Below are 23,836 nucleotides of genomic sequence, written 5' to 3' on the forward strand. Positions count from 1 at the left end.
TTAATCAGCTGGGGATAGCTGTTGATTATTTTCTTACATCTGATGAGTCATATATCTTTAGATGTGTTAAACTGAGATTGTTGGAGCTGGAGGAAATGAAACTATGCCCAGCAGACCCTTATACCTGCTCCCCAGCAGCCTTAGGTCTCAATGTTTTTTTGTGGTAAAATGCCCCATTATTTATCAGACTTAACCATTCCAAGTAATCACAGGGCATTTATGTTGGCTGTGTTCCCCTCCAAAGTCTTACAGGGGAGATACTGAGTACCTTTATGTGATAGACTCTGTACCTGTGGAGCAAATATTCCCGACTCAATTCAGCATATATTGCTTGATTGTTCCATATATCACAATCTCCGTATCTTGCAAGCTTTCTTTGTCCCCAGTTCCATCTACTCTGTCACCCTGTTATTATGAGTGGGAGGTTACTGAGGCTGTGGCAAAATTTTTGGCTGACATTCTTAAATGTAAATCTGATCTTGTATAAATGCACATGTAATCTCTGTTTCAAGAGCCCCATGGCAGAGCGGTAAAGCTGCAGTACTGCAGTCAGAGCCCTCTGCTCATGACCTGAGTTCAATTCCAGCAAAAGCTGGTTCAGGTAGCTGGCTCCAGGATGACTCAACCTTCCATCCTTTCGAGGTCAGTAAAATGAGTACCCAGCTTGTTGGGGGGAAAGTGTAGATGACTGGGGAAGGCAATGGCAAACCACCCGGTAAAAAATCTGCCATGAAAACATTGTGAAAGCAACGTCACCCCAGAGTCGGAAACGACTGGTGCTTGCACAGGGGACCTTTCCTTTCCAATCTCTGTTTCTTCTTGATTTCATCTCCTATGTTTAACTTTTTACATTCTGTGTACTCTTATTTGAAATTGTTATGCCATTAAAGGTTTGGAACTCAATTAATTTGAGAAGTCTCTTATCGATGCCCAGTTGATACAGTTTTATCCATAGTCGCTCTCTATCTACTGAATCAAATGCCCCTTTGAGGTCCAAGAAAGCTGTGTAAAGTTTGGAATTCCTAGGAGTAGTATATTTTTGGGCCAAGTATGCTAAAGTGATGCAGTGATCTACTGTAGATTTACCCTTGCTAAACCTAATCTGTTCAGAGCCTAAGACTCTTTGCTAAGACATCCAAGAAGTTAATTTGGTTAATAGATGCTTGGCGTATAGCTTGCCTATAATGGAAAGAAGGCTGATTGACCTGTAGTTGGAGGGAATTGTATGGGCACCTTTCTTATGAATCGGATCAACAATTGCATTCCGCCAAGCATCAGGATTGATCATGGTAAAAAGGGTAACAAGGGGGACAGACCACCATTCTGGATCTAACTTCAGAAGCCCTGGAGGAATGAAATCAGGGCCAAGGACTTTCCCAGATTTCAGTTGATTAATTAATTCTATTACTTCGTCTGGGATCACAGGCAATGTTCCTTCTAAGCTGCAGAGTCTTGTGAGCAAAATTCTACGTTGTGAGCTGCTGGCATTAAAGTTGTGAGCTACTGCATAAATTAGTGTGCTCTGGGGTCATCCTTCCTGAGTTAAGGCAAAAATGTATGAGCTGGTGGTTAAAAATCTGTGAGCTAGCTCATGTTAACTCAGCTTAGAGGGAACACTGATCACAGGTGGCCAGGCTGGTAAGTCCTTATCAGAAAGATCAAATGGCTTAATAGTGCAATCTTGGTTTTGCTGGAACAAAACCTAAAAATATTGAAACCATGCACATGATGAGATCGCAGACAACCTCTTAAAATAGTGGAAAAGTTAACCTTAAACTATAACACTTATGCCAAACCAAACCCCCCCCCACAAAAAAGAACCCTAACCCCAAGAAATCAAAGCCACCCACAAATAAGAAAAAGTAAAAGGACATTGAACTTTTAAAAGTCCTTTTACTAGAGTAAAATATTAGGCAACCCCAACCAGGCCCCCAGCTCCAACAGAACCCTAACTATAACCCAATCAAAGCCAGCCACCCAGCCAAATCAGGATAAGTAAAAGGACTCTGATTTTTAAAAATTTCTTTTACTTATATCCTGATAACCATTTTTTTAAAAAAACCAAGACTAACCTTTAGATGTCTTCTCCAGTCAGACTCCAGGCAGGCCAGGCAAGAAGGCTGAGACAGAAAGCAGCAGCAACTGAAGCCAAGGGTCAGCATAGCACAATCTCTCTCTCTCACACTAGCAGCAGCAATGATGTCCAGTCAAGCAGACTCCTTAAAAAGGTTCTCTGGCCTTACACAGAGCAGTTTCAAAAAAAATACCACTGTTCTGTGATTGGATAGAGGACACTGTGTTTACTTGGATGCCTCAACTAAACAACTGTTGCTTCTGGCTAGGATTAGCCCAGCCATCAGCAACACAACAGCCCTGCAAAGATGCATATATTTGCAAATTGCAATGTATTTTCCAAATGCATGCCTTTGATTGGCAGCTTGGACTCCTCTCTTCCACCCCCTCCCTCCCTGATCCCAGAGAGGCTATGGGAGAGGCAGGAAAAGACTTGAAAGGATGGGAAAGGAGGCAAGCAGCTTCCCTGAGGCTGCAAAACCTCCCTTCCTGCCTTTTCCTTTGATGGTATTCAGAGCAGCCATATTCAGCTGCTGTATATGCAGGGAACCTGATTTGGAAGTATTTGGCACTGCATACTTCCAAATCAGGGGGTATTCGGAAGTCTATTTGGTTTGGCCGAACCAAATGCACATCTCTAGTATCAATCTGATTCCTATGAGCTAGCTGGTGGGTTAATCACTGGATGAAAAGTGTGTGTGTGTGTGGGGGGGGGGGGGGGAGGATATAATATAATCTTAAATGAGAGAGTTGCACACATGGCCAGAATAGGCAAATTCACATGTGGTGAGGTTTCTTGAAATCTTAAGTTATACTTCCCAGAGCAATCATCAACTGCAACAGTATTAGGGTTTGTAGAATCTTTCGGGCTCAAGTGCCGTGTTCTACTGGAGAAAGTTTTCCTTCCAGACGTTTCGGTTCTCAGCTGCGGAGAACATCCTCAGTGGCATTGCAGCCGGAGCAGGCGCTCTGACCTTCTTGGCTGTTGTGCATTGAGTGGGGCCAGGGCTGCTGGAGAGCTGCTATTTCTAGGCTGGAGGGGGTGTGGTGAAAGGGCAATTGGTTTGTGGATGTGCCCATTGTTTGGTGGGGCTTCCTGGAAGGGTAGTGATAAGGAAACTGGATGTTGAATGTGACCATTGTGCTGTGTTAATTGCTGGGAGGGTTGGAAGGGGTGTGAAGATAAGGAAGATGGTTGTTGACTGTGCTGATTGTTCTGTGGAATGTACTGGTTGTTCTGTGACTTTCTGCAAATTACAGTCTGTAGGGTGTTTTGCAGAGCTGGGTACCAAGATTGGTGGATGAAAATGCCTTCTTCCTTTCTGATAAAATTGTGCTGGTGTTTGTAAATCTCACTAGCTTCTCTGTTCAGGCAGGTATGATAATGTGAGACCGTAGAAAGGACTTCAGTTCTTTCAAAGTGGATGACGTGGTCTCCTTCTTGAAGTGCATGTTCAGCTACAGCTGATTTTTCTGACTGAAACAAGCGACAGTGTCTCTTGTGTTCAGTGAGATGGGTGTTGATACTGCGTTGGGTAGTGCCAATGTAGACTGCCCTGCTCAGTGTCTGCTCACAAGATGATTTTAAGCCCCCTTCTCCCTTGGGCCCAGAGGTAAAGAAGACACAGACCCCAAAACATTGAAATATAAAGGAAGATGTGAAGAAGAAGAATTGCAGATTTATACCCACCCTTCTCTCTGAATCAGGGACTCAGAGCAGCTTACAATCTTCTATATCTTCTCCCTCCACAACAGACACCCTGTGAGGTGGGTGGAGCTGAGAGGGCTCTCACAGCAGCTGCCCTTTCAAAGACAACTCCTGAGAGAGCTATGGCTAACTCAAGGTCATTCCAGCAGCTGCAAGTGGAGGAGTGGGGAATCAAACCTGGTTCTCCCAGATAAGAGTCTACCACTACACCAAACTGGCTTTGGAGGTGGCTTGGGGCCCTGCAGTAAAGAAGACCCAGACTTGATAGCATTGAAATGTTGAAATAAGAGGAGACCAAATAGAAAAGCTAGCAATGACATGTGTGATGGTTTGAAGACCCAAGACAATCACTGATAAGCCAAACCTCACAGCATCCTATGATGACTGTTAATGTGATGGCTCACAATACTGAAAGGGGTTGGCCATGTACATTGATCATTTTGCCAGCAGGGTAAGTGAGAGGCTGGCTCTTGAGTCCACCAAACATCCAATGCCTAACATGAATGAGTGGATTTTTTTAAACAATTGTTTTTATACTTTATTGTTGTTACCATTACAGAATTACAGCAGTGTATACTGGCTCCAATAATTATCACACAGAAAATTTCTCTAGGTAATACAATTCAGAAATATATCAAATAGTTATACACAGGGTTGATAGGTATTCAGTTCTCCACCTGAATTTGGAGTGTGCCAATGAACTGTGACAAATTCTTCTACTCCGTGGATAAATGGAAGAATGGCAGACCAGGGATCCAGATATTCAGTGAGGGCTCCCCACAATGATGCCATGGCAGGTTGGTGAGCATCCCAGCCAAACACCCCCTCATGCCCAAACACAAATATTCCCTGGTCACTGCCCACCCCAAAGTGAAATTTCTGGATGGTTCTTTACCATTAGCGGAACACATTTTATAGATAAGAGATCATAGCAGTTTAAACCTAACTGCTTTTACTTTACTATTTTAGCAATGTATTCAAGGTTGTAATTGTTGCATTATAACCCACTTAACCCATGGTTCTGTATGTTAATTGGACCATTCTTTATTTCTGTTTGTACAGGGAGATGTTTAAAGAGGTAGATGTCATTCCATGAGGTAGATGTTGTGCTATGAGGTAGATGTTGGCTGGTTCATGAGGTGGGTGTGTTCTTTTGAGATAGATGTAGGTTCATTAGGTAGGTGTTTGCTTGTGAGGTAGCTGCTGTTTGGGTTGGCTGTGGGATGAACACAATCATGCCTAGGAGAGGCTATGGAAGGGGTGGTTACTCAGATATGTCAGTCCCAGGGCACAGAGGGCTTTAAAGGTCAGTACCAACACCTAGAAATGGATCTGGTACTCAATTAGTAACCAGTGCAATTGGTGTAGCACCAGCTGAATGTGTGCGATATAGATATTACAATCAGCAGATGTGCCACCACACTTTGCACTAGCTAGAGTTTCTAGATCAGTTTCAGGTGTAAGCCTGGAATGACCATTGAATGGGTCACTGTAGCCAAGTCCCAGGGAGAGAGATAGGACCAGTTGCCTGATCTGCTGAAGATGATAAAAGGCCTACCTGGTAACTGGGGTGACCTGGGCCACCATAGAGTGTGAGGCATCTAGGATCACCCCTACCCTCTTCACCTTCTGGGCCAGCACCAGCAGTGCCCTGTCCAAGGCAGGGAGCCTGATTTCTGACTCTAACCCCACGCTAGCTTAGATACAGGACCTTCATGTTTACTGGATTTAGTTTCAACTGACTGCAAAGGTCTGCTGAACTCCATTGAAAGTGAGAAGCACAATGTACCCCAAGATCTCTACCTTCCCAATTAGCATCACTTCCACCTGGGCTGGGTTGTATCCAAGAGCACCTCTGCCAACCCAGAGAGGGTGACCACAGGGGAATTAGGTTTCTGATATACAATGCCTAATCTGTCTTTAATCCCATTATAAGGAACATACAGTTAATGCCAATCAATGCCAGCTACAGTTTGTACTGGGAATCAGCAAAAGTTGAAAGAGGCACAAAAGATAACAACAATCCCTCCTCCCTGGCTGCCGCTATGTGGTTGGTAGAGGACTGCATAACCAGATGGACTTAGTTGAGACAGACAAACCATTTCATTTTCTTCCAAACACAACTGTTATACAGCTAGGTAAGCTTCCTGTTTTTGTGATATCCTGGTGAGACATGCACTTTTGTCCCTCACCAAGCTCTGCCCATAGTTGGGCTGAAAAAGAACTTTACTTGTATCTGGAGATCGTCTTAGTCACTGTAGATGTGGGCTGTCTTTAAATAAAGTAGCCTCAAATGTGAATGTTACTATGTTACAGAGGGAAGAGCCTCAGTTGTCTTTTACTGAGTGAAACAAAGCACAGTTCCAGTTTTTCAACTGCTACTATGCAGTTCCTACTTTGCTTTGTGCTTTAGTCAGTAGCTAGACTGTGTAAATTTTTAATGTCCAAATGCACAGGGGCATTTAGAGAGTAATAAAGAATGGTGAAATATGCTGATGAAATATTAATTGTCACTGAACACCTTTGTCTAGGGTGAGCCTCTGTATAAATTAGCATGTTGCATAGAAAATGATTTGATACACTTTTGTACTGTAGGTAATTATAAATGATTAAAGTAGATGAGAATGCAATTAATGAAGGTTAAACAGAGCTCAACTGTTTCCCCCTCCACCTTCCCAGATCTACATGAAATGCAAACTGCTCATCTATTTATTTAAGCCCCTTTTGGGCATATATTTTCTTCCCCCAGTTTTTGGCTTTAGGAAATTAGTTTCATTTGTTCTGAATTTTTGTCCCAATAGGATATGGAGATTCCCCCCACCCCCACCCCCCAATCAAGGCATGGATGCAAGCCATGATACAGAGAAGTACTGTAATAAGAAAAGATGTTGGCTGATGCGGACTTGAAACATATCAACCGATGAATTTTCTTTGCAAGAGTAGAAATCTAGTTTTTAAGATCCAAAAGGAATTTACCTCCTAGGTCAAACTGGGTTAATGATGCCAGGATATATCGCTGTGTGTGTATTAGCTCTTTTTGTAGCCTTTCATTTGGCTTCCCTGAAATGTATTATTGTTTGTCTGCATGACCACTGTCTGGTACATTCATCCTCTACTCTCCACTGTGACATGCTAGGTTTTATAGCCAGATCCACTGGAAAGGGAAAACTAAATCTTGGGGGGAAGCCGACAGGAGATGAAATGTCTCTGGTTCGGGAGGACTCATCTCAAAGAGATGAAGGGTTGGCTGCTATTTTTCTACCGGGTAATGGATCAGAGTTGTCCACTGTGATGATGACAAACAGTATGGACTGTCTGCCAGAGTCTCAAGGCAGCAGGAAGAAGGTGGCAGGCCTAGCTTGCCTGGGAAATTATAGATGTTTGTATGCAAATTGGTGGAATTACTTGGTTCGAAGTAAAATTGGTGAATTGGAATGTTTAGTGTTAGGAGAAAACATAGACATTGTGGGAATTTCAGCAACTTGGTGGAATGAGGAGAATCAGTGGGACATGGTCATTGCTGGATATAAGTTATATTGGAAGGATAGGGAGGGAAGAGCTGGAGGCTCTGTATGTCAGAGAGGATATACGGTCCAGTAAGACTGAGGTCAGAGAATTAGATTCCCTTTTAGAAATGCTTTGGGTTGAAATAAAGGGCCCAAAAGGAAATTTAACTATGGGAGTTTGTTATTGCCCACCAAATCAAAAGAAAGAGGACGATTATAATATGATGGAAGGATTAAAGATAGCGACTAAACGTAAAAACTGTGTCGTAATAGGTCATCACCGACAGTGTGTTCGACATCGTACAAAGGGATACGTCATCAGCGGTCGCTCTTCCCCTGACGACGGTACTGCTGCACACGGCCAAGGCATCATGGGACAAGGCTGTGTCGACACCTATATCTTCACGCAGGCTTGATCACATGTACCGTGTACAGGAGTCTACAGCCGACTTTTTATTTAATCATCCCAAGCCGAACTCTGTGGTTGTGGCATTGTCGTCCAAAGCGAGAAAGACTCATGCTACTCCCCCAGACAAGGAAGGAAAAAAACTTGATGGTCTGGGTCGACGGGTCTACTCGGCGGGGGCGCTGGGCCTGAAGGTGGCCAACTACGCCGCATGTATGGGGAGCTACCAATACGCCCTATGGGACCAACTATCCACATTGTTGCCGGGGCTTCCAGAGCAGACCAAAAGCGCTATCCGGAAGATCCAGAATGAGGGCATGACATTGGCCAAGCAGCAGCTGAACTCTGCTAGACATGCTGGCAACATCGGGGCGAAAACCCTCACTACAGCTGTCACGCTGCGGAGACATTCGTGGCTCAGATCCACAGCTTTACAGGCTGATACCCAGGCATACATTGAGGATCTGCCGTTTGATGGCAAAGGACTGTTCAGCGCTAATACTGACACAGTCTTGCAGGAAATGGATAAAAGCATGCGCACCTCCAGAAACCTTGGGGTCCCAGCTTCATCCAGACAGCAAAGCAAGCGTCCTTGGTCAAGGCCTTGGAGCAAGAAGCCCTTTCCCAAACAGTCAGGGGAACAACAGTGGAGGCCCAAGACCACGGCTCCCTTCACTAAACCACAGTATGGCAACAAGTCCAAGTACTCCCTGACTTCTTCACAGTCGTCTCACCAGAAGGGGAGCAGGCAGCCCAAGCAGGGCCTTTGACTGTGTTTTCCCATGCTCCCCCCGCCCTTTTTCATTTTTGGACCGCACCCGGCTCTGGCCTTTCCACCAGGCGTGGTCCACAATAACAACAGACCAGTGGGTGTTGTCGATAGTCCGGCTGGGCTATCTAATAAAGTTTCAACAGGAACCAGAGGTTCCAACATTCATCTACACCACTCCGTCGCCAACGCTTCAAGAGGAGGTGAACGCCCTCCTCTGGAAAGAGGCCATAGAACCGGTCTCGTCGGACCAATTGAGACTGGGTTTCTACTCCCGTTATTTCGCGGTCCCAAAGAGAGATGGGGGCCTCCATCCCATCATGGATCTTCGGGGCCTCAAACTATACATACTGCATCAAAAGTTTCGGATGACGTCACTACCCAACATACTTCCGTTGCTGAATCCGGGGGATTGGATGGCCACCCTAGACCTGCAGGATGCTTATTTCCATATAAGCATCCATCCATCCCACAGGAAATTCCTCCGGTTCGCTTTCGGGATTATGCACTACCAGTACAGGGCCCTACCATTCGGCCTGTCAACAGCCCCCAGGGTGTTTACAAAGACAATGGTAGTGGTAGCGGCTCATCTCAGACTACAGGGTATAGCAATATACCCGTACATCGACGACTGGCTTCTGGTGGCTGAGTCAGAGACCAGGCTCCTTCAGCACATTTCCATCACTTTGTCTCTTCTGCAGGAGCTGAGGCTAAAGGTGAACATAAAGAAGTCCTGTCTCCAGCCCTCTCAAAGAGTACAATTTATCGGGGCGATTTTGGACACACAGCTGTGCAAAGCCTTTCTGCTGGTAAAAAGGGCAAGAGACATTATGGACTTGATACAGACATTCCAAGACAGCCAGTTGGTCACTGCTCTTCAGGTGCAGCGGCTGTTAGGCTTGATGGCATCCACGACAGCAGTGCTGACCTTTGCTAGGTTCCACATGCGGATCCTCCAGTTGTGGTTTCTGAAAGTTTTCAGGTGCGGGCGAGACTCTCCTCTTCGCAGATTCTCCATTCCGGAGGAAGTGCTGGTGACACTGCGTTGGTGGCAGCATGAGCGCAACCTACTAGAGGGAGCTCCTTTCTACAAACCGCGTCCGACAATAACCCTAACTTCGGATGCGTCCCTGTGGGGGTGGGGCGCGCATGTAAATGGACTATGTGTGGGCGACAGATGGCCCAAGGACCACTTTCAATACCATATCAACTTCCTGGAGCTCCTGGCGATCCATCATGCGATCCTCTCCTTCCGACCCTTGCTGGTGAACCAGACAGTGGTGATTTTAACAGACAACACCACGGCGCTCACCTATATAAACACGGAGGGTGGCACGGTGTCTCGGAAACTCTGTCTACTAGCTTTACAGGTCTGGGAAATTTGCAGAGAGATGGACACGTATCTGACTGTGGCTCATCTACCGGGAGATCAGAACATGTGTGCGGATTTTCTCAGCCGGGGGGGGGGGGGGTGCTTCTATACACGAATGGGAGCTCAATTGGACCTTCCTACAACCCGTCTTTCAGAGGTGGGGGATGCCGGAGATCGACGTCTTCGCCACCCGCGACAACAGGAAGTGCAGAAAATTCTGTTGTCGGGGGGGGAAGGGAACCGCTGTCGCTGGGGGACGGATTCCTGCTACATTGGGACAGTCGCCATGTCTACATGTTTCCCCCGATTCCTCTCATTACTCGGGTGGTACAGAAAATATACAGAGAACGCCCGAGAGGTGTTCTGATCACCCCGTGGTGGCCCAGGCAACATTGTTTCGCCCCCATCCTACGGTTGTCCAAGGGCATTTTTCACCATTTTTCCACAGTGCCGGACCTACTGTTCTCCCAGCAGGGACTAATAGTCCACCACAATGTTCCACACCTAAAACTGATGGCGTGGAGGCTCGGGTGACCCCACTCTCAGCAAGGGTTCAGCATGTCATCCTTAATTGTAGGCTGGAGTCTACAAGGAAATCGTATGCTTACAAATGGACTCGGTTTGTGCAGTTCATCTCCGAGACCGGGAGTGACCCAAAGACTGCAGGTCTTCCCAGCATCCTTGACTTCCTCCTCACCTTGTTAGACAAGGGGCTGGCGGTATCCTCCGTGCTGGTGTACCTGGCGGCCATCTCAGCCAATCACGAGCGTATCGAGGGCCGCTCTGTGTTTGCACATCCTACCACAAAGAACTTTCTGCGGGGACTGCTACGGCTGTACCCTTCTGTCAGAAACCCGACCCCGTCATGGGACTTACCAGGGGTCCTAGAGGCCCTCATGGGGAAACCCTTTGAGCCTAAGGCCACGTGCTCGTTGCAGTTACTATCGTGGAAAAAGGCATTCTCGGTTTTAAACAATTTATTGGTAGCATATGGTTACAAAACTTATCTATTTCTTAATTTTTCTTTTTTCACATTAAACCATATGACATTTCCATCCCCCCTCCCTCCAATATTGACTTCCCCGAGGTTATAAGTTCAAATCCATACTAAAGGCACTTCTGACTGCTCAAAGTTCCGTATATATATTCTTACAACTAAAAAATTGTCCAATATTTCTTTACTTTCCAAGTTTTCTCCATATATCCTTTAAATTTTCTCCACTCCCTTTTGAATATCTCTAGATCATAGTCTCTTAGTGTTCTGGTTAATTTGTCCATTTCACACCACGATAAAACTTTCATGGTCCATTCCCATTTCTCTGGTATTTTTTCTTGCTTCCAAAGCTGCGCATACAAAGTCCTAGCAGCTGATAACAGATACCAAATTAAAGTCCTGTCTTCTTTTGGGTATTTTTCTAATTGTAATCCAAGTAAAAATGTCTCTGCAATTTTCTTAAAATCATAGCCCAAAATTTTGGTAATTTCTTGTTGTATCATCTTCCAGAATTCTTTCGCTTTTTCACATGTCCACCACATATGGAAGAAAGAACCTTCATGTTTTTTACATTTCCAACATCTATCCGACATTTTCTTACTTATCTTAGCCAATTTTTTCGGAGTCATGTACCACCTATACATCATTTTAAAACAGTTCTCCTTAATGCTTTGACAAGTTGATATCTTCATTGAGTTCTTCCAGAGGTGCTCCCATGTTTCCATTTGTATTTCTCTATTCACATTAATTGCCCATTTGACCATTTGAGACTTTACTACTTCTTCTTCTGTAGACCATTTCAATAATAACTTATATACTTTTGATATCAATTTTTCATTATCACTTAACAGGACCCTTTCCAGTTCTGTTTGTTCTCGTCTAATTCCCTCTGATTTTATGTCATTTTCCATCAAACTTTTAATTTGTTGCATTTGAAACCAGTCATAATTGTTATTTAACTCTTCTGAGGTTTTTAATTCAATTTTGTCTCCTTGAATCTTAAGCAGTTGGTTATATGACATTTCTCTTTTTTCTTCAGAATCAGCTGTTATTTTTATTACCTCTGCTGGCACTATCCATAGTGGTTTTCTCTCGTCCCCGTATTTCTTGTATTTTATCCAAGTCTTTAGTAATGTATTTCTGACATAGTGGTGAGAGAAAAAACCATCCATTTTATTCTTCCCATAGTACATGTATGCATGCCAGCCGAATCTATTTCCGTGAGCTTCTAACCACAAAGGTTTTTTGTCTAACAGCATTATCCAGTCTTTTATCCATGTCAAACAAACTGCATCATGATATAGCCTTAGATCGGGAAGTTGAAAACCTCCTCTCTCTTTGGCATCCGTTAAAATCTTCATCTTTATCCTTGGTTTCTTTCCGGCCCAAATGAAATCAGAAATTTTCCTTTGCCATTTGTTGAATTGTTTTGCTTCTTTTACAATCGGGATGGTTTGAAACAAATACATTATCCTTGGCAGAATATTCATTTTGATTGCAGCTATCCTACCCAGTAAGGACAAGTTAAGTTTATTCCATTTCATCAAATCTTTGTCCATCTTACACCACAGTTTTTCATAATTGTTTTTGAATAAATCAATGTTCTTCATTGTTATCTCTATTCCAAGGTATCTAACTTTGGTTGTGACTTCACAACCTGTCACCTTTTGTAGTTCTTTTGTTTTATTTGGTTGCATGTTTTTACAGAGGAATTTCGATTTCTCCTTATTTATATATAATCCTGCTAGTTCTCCGTACTCTTTTATCTTAGCTAACAGCAGTGGTGACACTTGAACCGGATTCTCCATTATGAACACTATATCGTCTGCAAAAGCTTTGTATTTATAAGAGAATCTTCTAATTTTTAGACCTTCTATTTTTTCATCTTTTTGAATTTGTTGTAACAGAATTTCAAGAGTCATTATAAACAACAATGGTGATAGCGGGCATCCTTGCCTTGTTCCTTTACTCACTTTCAATTCTTTGGTAAGGTCTGCATTTATACACAATTTTGCATGCTGATCTGTATATATTGCTCTTGTCATTTTTATAAATTGTTCCCCTAAATTAATTTTTTCCATTACCGCAAACATAAAGTCCCAATTTAAGTTGTCAAAGGCTTTTTCTGCGTCAACAAAAAATAAGGCCACTTCTTTTTCCGGGTGCTTTTCATAGTATTCCACGACATTAATAACAGCTCTTACATTGTCCCTTATTTGTCTTTTAGGAAGAAATCCCGCTTGGTCTTTGTTTATAAAGTTGGTCAGGTATTGTTTCAGTCGCTCTGCTAAGATTCTTGTGTAGATCTTATAGTCATTATTCAACAATGAGATTGGTCTATAATTTTTTACGTTTGTGCTATCTTTATCTTCCTTAGGGATCAAAGAGATTACAGCTTCCCTCCAGGTCTTTGGGATTTTCCCTTCTTCTCTTATCGTGTTTAACAACTTCAACAGTTTGGGTGTTAATTCATCCTTAAGAGATTTGTAAAATTTTGATGTAAATCCATCTGGCCCTGGAGCTTTACCCTCTTGCATTGCTTTTATTGCTGCTTCTATTTCAATTTTCTCTATTGGGTCATTTAATATCTTTTTCATATACTCCGTCAAAGGTGCCACCTGAATGTTTCGTAGATACTCTTCCACTTTTTCTTTACTTACGTTCACACCCTTGAATAAATTTGCATAGTATTTAAAGAATTCTCTTTTAATTCCTTCTTGATCCACTACTGTTTTCCCATTTGCCATAATTTTATTTATAGTCTTATTTTCTTTCTTTTTTTTTAATTGCCAGGCCAGGTATTTACCAGGTTTGTTTGCACTTTCAAACGATTTCTGTTTCAAATTTTTTAAGTTCCATTCTAGTTCTTTATTCAACAAATGTTTAACTTGGGATTGTAATATCGTAATTTCTTTTATTAATTTTTTCTTCCCTGGTCTTTTTTTTAAGTCCTTTTCTTTTTTATTTATTTCATTTTGCAGTGCTGACAGTCTTTCTTCTCTTGCTCTTTTGTCTTTATTATTCAATGTAATTAATATACCCCTCATTACTGCTTTATAAGTGTCCCATACTGTTTGATACTCCATATCATCCGTTTCATTTATTTGGAAGAATGCTGCAGTCTCCTTTTCTAAGAATGACACAGTGTCTTTATTTTGTAGTAAGTCCTCATTAATTCTCCATCTTCTCGATTTTCTTTGCAATTTTGTGGACCAGCATATTGGATTATGGTCCGCCCAAACCTTTGGAAGAATCTCAATTTTTTTTGTTATGAGGCCCAAGCCTTGGGAACCCCACAACATGTCAATTCTGGAAAAAGAGTTATGTCTTGCTGAGAAAAATGTATAGTCTCTTACCTCAGGGTTGAATTTTCTCCAAATGTCTTCTAGATTTTCCTGTTTAATCAACTCAAAGAAAGAATTGGGCAGCTTCCCTTCTTTATCATTCTTCTTTGGACTTGATCTGTCAAGTTTATTTTGTATTGTCCCATTAAAATCGCCCATCATCAATACCTGTTCATAGGTCACTTCATCCATTTGTCGATTTATGTCTTTAAAGAATTTGTCTTTCGCTCCATTGGGTGCATAAAGTCCTAATAGTAACGTTTTTTTCGCCTCTATCGTCACCTCAACAGCAATATATCTTCCTTCTTTATCTTTAAAGATTAATTTTGGGTCAAGTTGTTCTTTAATGTAAAAAACCACCCCTCTTTTCTTTTGCTCTGCTAGTGAAAAGAATTCCAACCCCAAATTTCTATTCCACAAAAATTTACTGTCCTTGCGTTGTATATGAACTTCTTGTAAACAAATTATATTACATTTTTGCTTTTTAATCCAATGAAATGTTCTCCTTCTTTTCTGTGGTGAATTTAGTCCATTTATATTCCAAGATAGTAATTTGTACTCCATTATGATGTTGGTTCTTTATTTTCTTCAAAAAAGCTATGCATCTCTTGTTCGCTTCTTATTGTAATACTTTTGCCATTTTGTTCAAATCCAAGACCCTCTGGTATTATCCATCTATATCTTGTGCCCTCTGCACGCAACTGATCGGTTAGCTTCTTATACTTTTTCCTATCGCTGATCACTTCTCTTGGTAGCTCTTTCATTATTTTAACTCTGCTCCCTTCTATTGCCCAGGCTTTTTGGTACCCTTTCCTCAAGATTTTCTCTGCCACCTCTTTTGATCTTAATCTTATGACGATGTCTCTTGGCAGGCCTTTATTTTTCGCATAAACTGAGTTAACTCTATAGGCACCCTCCAACATACTCTTAAATCTGTCAGGGTCTTCTTCTATGTACTCAGTGATGATATCCACCATATAACCTTTTAAATCTGTCTCTTCTTTTTCAGGTACCCCTCTTAGACGCACTTGTGACTCCAGCAACTTACAGTCGTGTATTATGACCTTTTCTTGAATTTTTAGCAAGGCAGAGGCCTGTGTATCCACTTTCATCTCTACCTCTTTCACTTTATTTTGAGTCTCTTCCTTAAGGCCCTCTATCTCCTTCCTAAGGTCTCCAACTTCTTTTTTAATATCTTTTTTTATTGCCAAATGCAATTTGTCCATAGCTTTTAACATTTTTGCCTCCAGAGCGTCAAATTGAGACTGCATCTTGTCAAATGATTGGGCTCTTGCACGTGTTGTTCTTTCTACTGACATATAAAAAATCACCAAACCTTAAAAAAATCCCCACATAAAGTTTAGCATCCAATCCAATAGCTTAAAGCCAGTTCTTTCAGGTGAGACTAGTTTCGTTTTTCTCCCTTCTTCCTGAGCAAAGATATTGAATTTTAACAATTTTGACAGTTTTTCTCCCTTTTAAAATGGCAATCGTTATTTCTCTATGGTACAGTTCCAGCCTAGAGAGGTCTCTCTTCGTCTTTCTTGGTCTGAGTCTTGGACTCAATTCCTTCCTAGTTCAAAGGTCGGATGTCACAGCTCTTGTAATCCTTATAGGCTCTGATTTATTGTCCAGCCCCTTTTTGTTTTACTTCCTGTCACAGCTCAGACTGATCTCGTGTCTAATCTCGCAGTTTTATGAGCTGCATGAAGAAACCGCAACCACAAAAATCCACAACAATATGTCCTTTCTCCAAATATCTTTGAAGGCAATTATTTTTACGGCGTTCAATTTTCACAAGCTGAATTCTTTTCCCACCATGCCCCCACTCAGCTCAGTTCATTCAAGGTTCTGCAGTTTATGGGCATATATACACGGCAACTCTCTTTTCTTTCTTCTACGTCACCAGCCTCCGACTGCCAATTTTTTCACTCTTATCTTGAGGGGGTTTTTTTGCTGTTGTTCACTTCCAAAGCCACAGAGCTCAGCTTAACAAGGTAAAAGTTTTTTTTTCCATTCAATTATGCTTTGCCTTCGTCTGTTGTTAATCCACTCAGTGTTTAAATTATATTCAAAGTCTCTCAGAGTGAAGATAAGAATGATGAGCGTACCTTTTAGATGTTCTCAACTCCCCCGGCTGTTCTTTTCTTGCAATTAAAATCAGTCCTTCTAGAGTGCTTGGATTCCGACAGCCTTAAGTGACCGAAGTCACTTTAGAGTCACTGCAGACGATGGTTGACAAATTCCATTGCCGGACATCAAGAACTGAGGGAGTCAGCTTCCTGCCTCCTCCAGATCGATATCAACAGCATTAAAGGAAGATAAGTCGTCTTGGGTTAACCCTTGCCTAGGGTTAATGAGCATAGACCTTATCAGGGGTCTTTAATACCCTGAACAGTGACACTAAAATCCCCCTCTGTTGGGGAGCTGCAGACTGTCTTCCAGCCAAACAGGAAGTCCGTGGAAAAAGGCATTCTTAGTGGCTATCACCTCGGCCTGGAGGGTGGGGGAATTGGCAGCATTACGTTGTGATGACCCCTACCTTCAGTTTCGACCGGACGGGGTGTGGCTACGTCCTGATGTGACTTTCCTACCTAAGGTAGTGTCCGCCTTTCATCTGAACAGGGACATTTGTCTGCCAGTCTATTTCCCGAACCCATCGACAGATTTGGAGAGGCGATTTCATGCCCTGGATGTGAAAAGGGCGCTCTCCTTTTACCTGCATAGAGTGACACTTTCACGTAAGGACCCTCAGCTCTTCGTCTCATATGCCTTGGCTTCCTTGGGTCAGAGGGTTTCATCGCAGAGACTTTCAAAGTGGCTGACAGAGACGATTAAACTCTGCTATCTATTGCGGAAGCGGCCTCTGCCAGGGCCGATCAAAGCCCACTCCACGAGGGCAATGGCTACCTCAGCGGCATTCATGAAGGGAGTGCCGTTACGAGACATTTGTAAGGCGGCCACCTGGTCCTCCCCGCATACGTTCATTAGGCATTATGCGTTGGACCTTCAGTGGAGGCATAGTTCGTCCGTGGGCCGTGCAGTTCTGCAGTCGCTGACCCGTTGACGAACCGTGCAACCCTCCTCCAGGTAGGCTGCTAACTTGCTATTCTCCCATCAGTGTGATGCACAGAGACCACGAAGAAGAGAAACAGGTTTCCTACCTGTAACTGATGATCTTCTAGTGGTCATCTGTGCAGTCACACTACCCGCCCACCTTCCCCACTGCTGCTGGTCCGTCTCGGGGGCTCATGCAGCGGTCAGAAGGAACTGGCGGGATGTCCGCTCCTGTCCTGGTGGGCATGCGCAAGGAAGGGGAGTGCTTGCGCATGCGCACCGGGAAGGGGGCGCGGAAATCCGCAGCTTTGAAGTTACCGATCGTGATCGGCGCCGGCGCCTTCTTCCATCAGTGTGACTGCACAGATGACCACTCGAAGATCATCAGTTACAGTTAGGAAACCTGTTTTTTCACTAACTCCTCAAATAAAAGCATACAGATACTCAAAGATTGTTCTCAAAATTTCCATTACCATCCATCTTCCCTTCCAAAGATGCCTCAATATCTAAGGATCTTCAAGAGCGAAATTTAAATCCAGAATACAGTGGTTTTGTAAATTATTCTGGAATACTGTATCAGTAAGCCTGCATTTGTTCTGTTTCCATACCATCTTTTGAATATAAAATGCTTCTATTAGCCAGATAGAAAAAGCATTATAGGTGTCTGAAAAACATTGTTTTGAACACATGATGAAACTGCCTTATTCAGAATCAGACCCTTGGTCTATCAAAGTATTGTGTATTCGGACTGGCAGCAGCTCTCCAGGGTCTCAGGCAGAGGTCTTTTACTGCCAAAGCTTTTAATTGGATATACTGGGGGGGGGGGGGGGAGCGGGGAATTGAACCTTGGACCTTCTGCATGCCAAACAGATACTCTGGACATGTCAATGGCTTTAAAGAATTAATTAGAAGTGGCAAAATGTTCCAAAAAGAAGGTTGGTTGTTTTAAATTCATTATGACCCACTTCTTTAATGCAACGTAATTGAGAAGTATATTTGCATGAAGTTCTATGCATTTTATATGTTCAATATTTTACTTATCACAAGATTTCACAATACTGCTATGTTCTTGTTATGTATATATATTGTAATAATGAAATGTCTTTTTAAAAAGAAGTGGGAAACAGCTCATTGCAGTAAAAAAAAGTCAAGCCTAAAAAGAGTTCTGAAGGAGTCTGAAGCATAAATTTCTTTTTAAAATACCATGGTGTTGCTAGCTCATTAAGAAGAGACTAGAAATGTTAACGAAGCTGTCAACTGGAGCACTTCAATTTACCCAATGGATACAAAAAATTTTGTTACCTGGCCATGTGAGAATGGGTATCACATTTGTCTGTTTATGATATATATATATAAATGAATGGCCAAGTAGGGTGTTGAAATGTATTGAGAATTTAAACAGAGGATCTCATCAGAAAAAAAAAAAAATCATGCAGGTTGTTCCACAAGGTGGAGGTCACAACAGAGATGCATGTACATGGACAGATGTTGATTTTGCCCATTTGCAGGTTGGCAACTGCATATAATCTTGATCCTGTTGCCAGACAGCCACAATTTCTAGAAACAACCCCCTAACACCCACATGGGACTTTAATGGACTCTGGTGAGACTACATGATTGGCATCTATGCCAAGACAACTATGGACATTTGACCCTCATGGACTGTCACAGCAATGAGCCAGGCTGAGCTCAAAAGCACCCCTTTTCTTGAAAAGCTACACTGGGGGGGGGGGGGTAGCTCTATCCCACAGAGCCACAAAGACTTCAGACCATGCTTCATCCCTCAGCTGCCCAGCCATCCTGTTGCAGATGACTGCAGCCATATCATCACAGAGATAAGAGCAGCAGCAGCCATTTAGAAGAAGAAGAAGAAGAGGAAGAAGAAGAAGAAGAAGAAGAAGATATTGGATTTCTATCCCGCCCTCCACTCCGAAGAGTCTCAGAGCGGCTCACAATCTCCTTTACCTTCCTCCCCCACAACAGACACCCTGTGAGGTGGGTGGGGCTAAGAGAGCTCTTACAGCAGCTGCCCTTTCAAGGACAACCTCTGCCAGGGCTATGGCTGACCCAAGGCCATTCCAGCAGGTGCAAGTGGAGGAGTGGGGAATCAAACCCGGTTCTCCCAGATAAGAGTCCACACACTTAACCACTACACCAAACTGGCTCTACACCAAATTTATCTGTTATTTGTTCATCATAAGAACAAATGGCATCAGAGAAAGTATAAAACATAAGCATTTAAAATACCAAGTATTCAGTAATTTCTTTTCTATATACTAAGCTTGTAACTAAGACTTAACATTTATTATCACAAGTTACTATTAATAACATTCATTATTTCATTATATTTCTATACATTCTAGTACTATTAGTTATCAAACCTGAATTTAAATCCCAGAGTATTTTGAAAAGCATTTATAAAAATAAAAAGATAACAATAAAGTAAGATCATATTCACATAGTCCATCACATTCGGTAGAAAGTGCCTTCTGCCTCTTTACACTTTCAACAATACCTGATATAGTCTTTGCAAATATTTTTAATATTTTTAGTTTTTCCATCAAAAGAACATTTTATACCCGTTTTCTCTCAGTGATTTACAATGAATTTTATACTTCTTGTCCATACATTTTCTCATTGTTGAAATTTTATCTCTTGCCCAAGATTTTGATTCCATTTCAGCATACATATTTTAACTTGTTCAGTTTCAATATCATACTGACGTAGTAGTTTGTAAATTTGTCCAAGTAGGTGATCCTTCTATTGAGTAATTTTTTTTTTCAAAATCAGTTAAATCTTTTATCTGTTCTTTATAAGCATGAGCAACTTCTTTCAGTCTTGAAGTTAGTTCAAAATATACCAACCACTGTATTTTCTTTCCTTCTTCTTTTACTGTTTGACACATTTTAATATCTCCTTGTGGCTTCAGCATATCTTGATAGGTTATAAAACCATTATTTTTTCTCTCATGTTTATCATAAAATGCATCTATTAACAACATTATTGGTGAAGTCAGTGACAAATCCTTGTTTTCAGAGAATCCCAAACTTTAAGTAAACTGTCTCTAATTACATGAGGTTTCTTTTGGATTCAGATTCTTTTCTTTACCCAAAGAAGATTGTGTAGCCCTTCTATCTGGTCTGCATTTCTAATTTCATTAATCTATCATTTGGGTTTTTAATCTAGTCTGTAATCCAGAATATGCACACAGTTTGGGAGCATAGTTTGACATTGGGTACCACTAAGCCTCCTCTCTTTCCTCCCCCCCACCCCCAATCTTGCAACACTTTGAATCTGATTCTTGGTTTCTTATCATTCCTTATGAATGTATTTCTTTGCTTTTGCCAGTCTTTCAAAATTTTCTCTTGTTGATTGGTATCATCTGGAATAGGACATTGATTTTTTGTAGTACATTCATTTTAATTACAGAAATTCTTCCCAACCAAGATAATTTTAATTTTGACCATCTCTCCATATCTTTTTGTATTCTTTTCTAGACCATATCATTATTATCTTTGAATAATGTTTTACTTTGCCCAGTTATATTTATACCTACATATTTAACTGGATTGTATCCTGTAACTTTCTTAATATTGTCTTCTCACTTTGTTAAAAATTTAGAAATTATTTTTTGTTTTTTTTCCTGTTTATTTTAAATCCAGAGAAGAGGCAAATTCTGTTACTTGTTCTATAACTTGTTGAAATGTTATGTGTGGGGAAAAAATTGTCGTAACAACATCATCATCATAACATTTTAGTTCAAATTTCTCTCCCTCTACTTTCAATCATTCAGTTTAGGAATCTTGTCTTATTTTAGCTGTCAAGATTTCCATCGCAAGACTAAATGAGAATGGTGATAATGGACAACCTTGTTTCGTCTCTTTTTCAATTGACACCATCTGTTAATATTCCATATATTAAAAAAAATATATTTTTGTATTTTGTTTGGCATAAATTCCACATATCCAATTTTTTAATTTAGGTTCACAGTCAAGATATTGTAAATCCTTTGCAGAAAAGTCCCGGAAAGATTGTCAAATGCCTTTTTAGCATCTGGTAAGATAAATGCAGTTTTTTTTCTCTACAAATGCAATTCCATCAATTACAAATTGGACATTGTTGGTACACAGCCAGCCTGGTCAGGGTGTATAATTTTTCCTATACATTTTTGTAACCTTTCTCTCATTGCCCAAGATTTTGGGCAATTGCCCAAAGATTGCCCAAGATTGCCCTCTCATTCAGCTGGTGCAGAATGCCGCGGCCCGGCTGTTATTGGGCCTCCCAAGGTGAGGGCACATTCGGCTGGGTCTTCGGGCTCTGCACTGGCTTCCAATAATATACCGAGTCCGGTACAAGGTGCTGGTCATTACCTTTAAAGCCCTATATGGCCTGGGACCTGCCTACCTGAAGGACCGTCTCTCCCCACACGTTCCCCAGAGAGTACTGAGGTCTGGGATGCAAAACCTTCTCACCATCCCCGGGCCCAAAGAAGTCCGTCTCAAGACAACCAGAGACAGGGCCTTTTCTACAATGGCCCCCACATGGTGGAACCAACTGCCGGAAGAGGTGAGGGCCCTGCGGGATCTTACTCAGTTCCGCAGGGCCTGTAAGACAAGCCTCTTCCGGCTAGCCTACGCCTGACTAGATAAATGTAGCTTATCAGACTTTAGTGAAATATACTGTATAGTTTTAATGTTAAGATTTTAAGGTTTTTAGGTTTTAAACGCTTTGACTTTTTTAAATGTAATAACTTTGCACTCTGTTTATTGTTTTATCGTTTGTTGTGAGCCGCCCTGAGCCATTTTATGGGAAGGGCGGGATATAAGTCATAGAATAAATAAATAAATTGTTGAAGTGAAAAGTTTTTTTTTTTTAATTTTTATTGATTTTAACTACAAAAAGAAGCATAAGCATAGATACATAAAAGAGGGGAAGGGCATATACAGGGTGGGACAAGCAGAAAAAAAGAAAAGTACAAATATATCAGTTAAAATTCTACCTCCAAATAAAATACCCAATTCATTCTACCTGCTAGTATAGAGTTTTCCATGTATTTTACCATCTTTATCTTTCATTATAAAACATTTTTACTGAACTGTTACTTGCAATACAAGTCTAAACGATTCTTCTTCAACACAAATAAGTACAAAAAAGTCAAAGCAATCTCAACACGGAACTGGCTGATTTAGCTTAACCATGTTGAAAAAACAGACTAGTTTGTTAGTTTAACAATATCCTCATTAACATAACCACATAAAATTCATATCTTTATCCTTAAGAAGCTAAAAAAAAATACCACATAGTATTTTGTCTATCTCAATATAAACAGTTTTCCCAGGGGAGCGTATTAAAAGCAAATCTGCCAGATTACAAAATAACTGTGCTGTCTACCTTTTTAACAATTAATCCAACTCTCATATCCCTATTGGTCTAGAAATAACAACTTAATATAACCCAAAAATAAAAGTCACATTCCTGTTCTTATTGAGAAATCCATACCCAACTACCCACAAAGACAGAGACATTTCAAGAGACCCTTCTTGCTAAAAAGAAATCTATCTCCTGATTTATAACTAATATGAACCTTCTCTCTCCTTAATACAGTCTGAGACCAATATCTTTATCCTTAACAGGCTAGAAATAGAACACAATAATTTATCTATCTTATTATAGACAATTTCTTCAAACAAATGTATTAGAAGGAGATCTACTAATTTACAAAATAATTATGATGTCTACCTTCTTAACAATTATAGACTAACTTGTAGGATTACCCATATTGATAGCAAACATAAAAAGCTAACAACATTATCTGTTAAAGAAAAGTTTACCAATTTACCAAATAATTACGCTGTCTGCCTTCTTAGAAGTTGATCTAGGTTATCTTTTTACATAAAATTCTTTTCAAAAACTTTTTAGTCCTTTAGCTTTTATGTCCATATAATTCTAGACAAGACAAGTTATTATAGCCCCCCAAAAAGAAAAAAAAATCTCACTTAGATTTCTAATATCACATACCAGATTTTCTTGCAAAGTCCATATCCAACTATCCACAGAGAGAGATCTAGTTCAGGAAGCTATTCTTTCTGAAGGATTTCCACATCATGATTTTCTGGTTAAAATGCACCTTCTTACTCCTTAATGCAGTCATCCCTCTTGAAGAAAGTGGGAAAATTTCCACAGCCTTTGTTCCTCTCAACATAACTTCAGTCAATCTCCATTTCCGGTCTTCTTTTTTAACTATGCCATAGGGTTCCATTTTGATTTTCTTTTGTTCATTTCCCAATGAGTCACTCTCCCATTTCAATTCCACAGACGTCACCGGATTCTCTTTAGCACTCTGCTCATGTAGATTTGAGATTTTGCTAGCTTTCAGCACAAACGGTCCTATTTGTTTCTTAACCAACTCTGTCAATAAACCAAGATCCTGCTTCAGAGAATTCAAACTGCTTAAAATATCTTCTTTGTGGAAGATTTCGCTTAGCAAAGCCATTTTTCTCTGTCAGCAAACTCAGTCTATTAATCCAAGTTGAAAAGTAGCTCAGAGTCCCAGATAGTCCATCCTTCCCAATCTCCTCCAACTGGAGTTTTGAGTGTTAGTGTATTA

Source organism: Heteronotia binoei, chromosome 3 (assembly GCF_032191835.1).
Source record: "Heteronotia binoei isolate CCM8104 ecotype False Entrance Well chromosome 3, APGP_CSIRO_Hbin_v1, whole genome shotgun sequence".
Taxonomy (NCBI): Eukaryota; Metazoa; Chordata; class Lepidosauria; order Squamata; family Gekkonidae; genus Heteronotia; species Heteronotia binoei.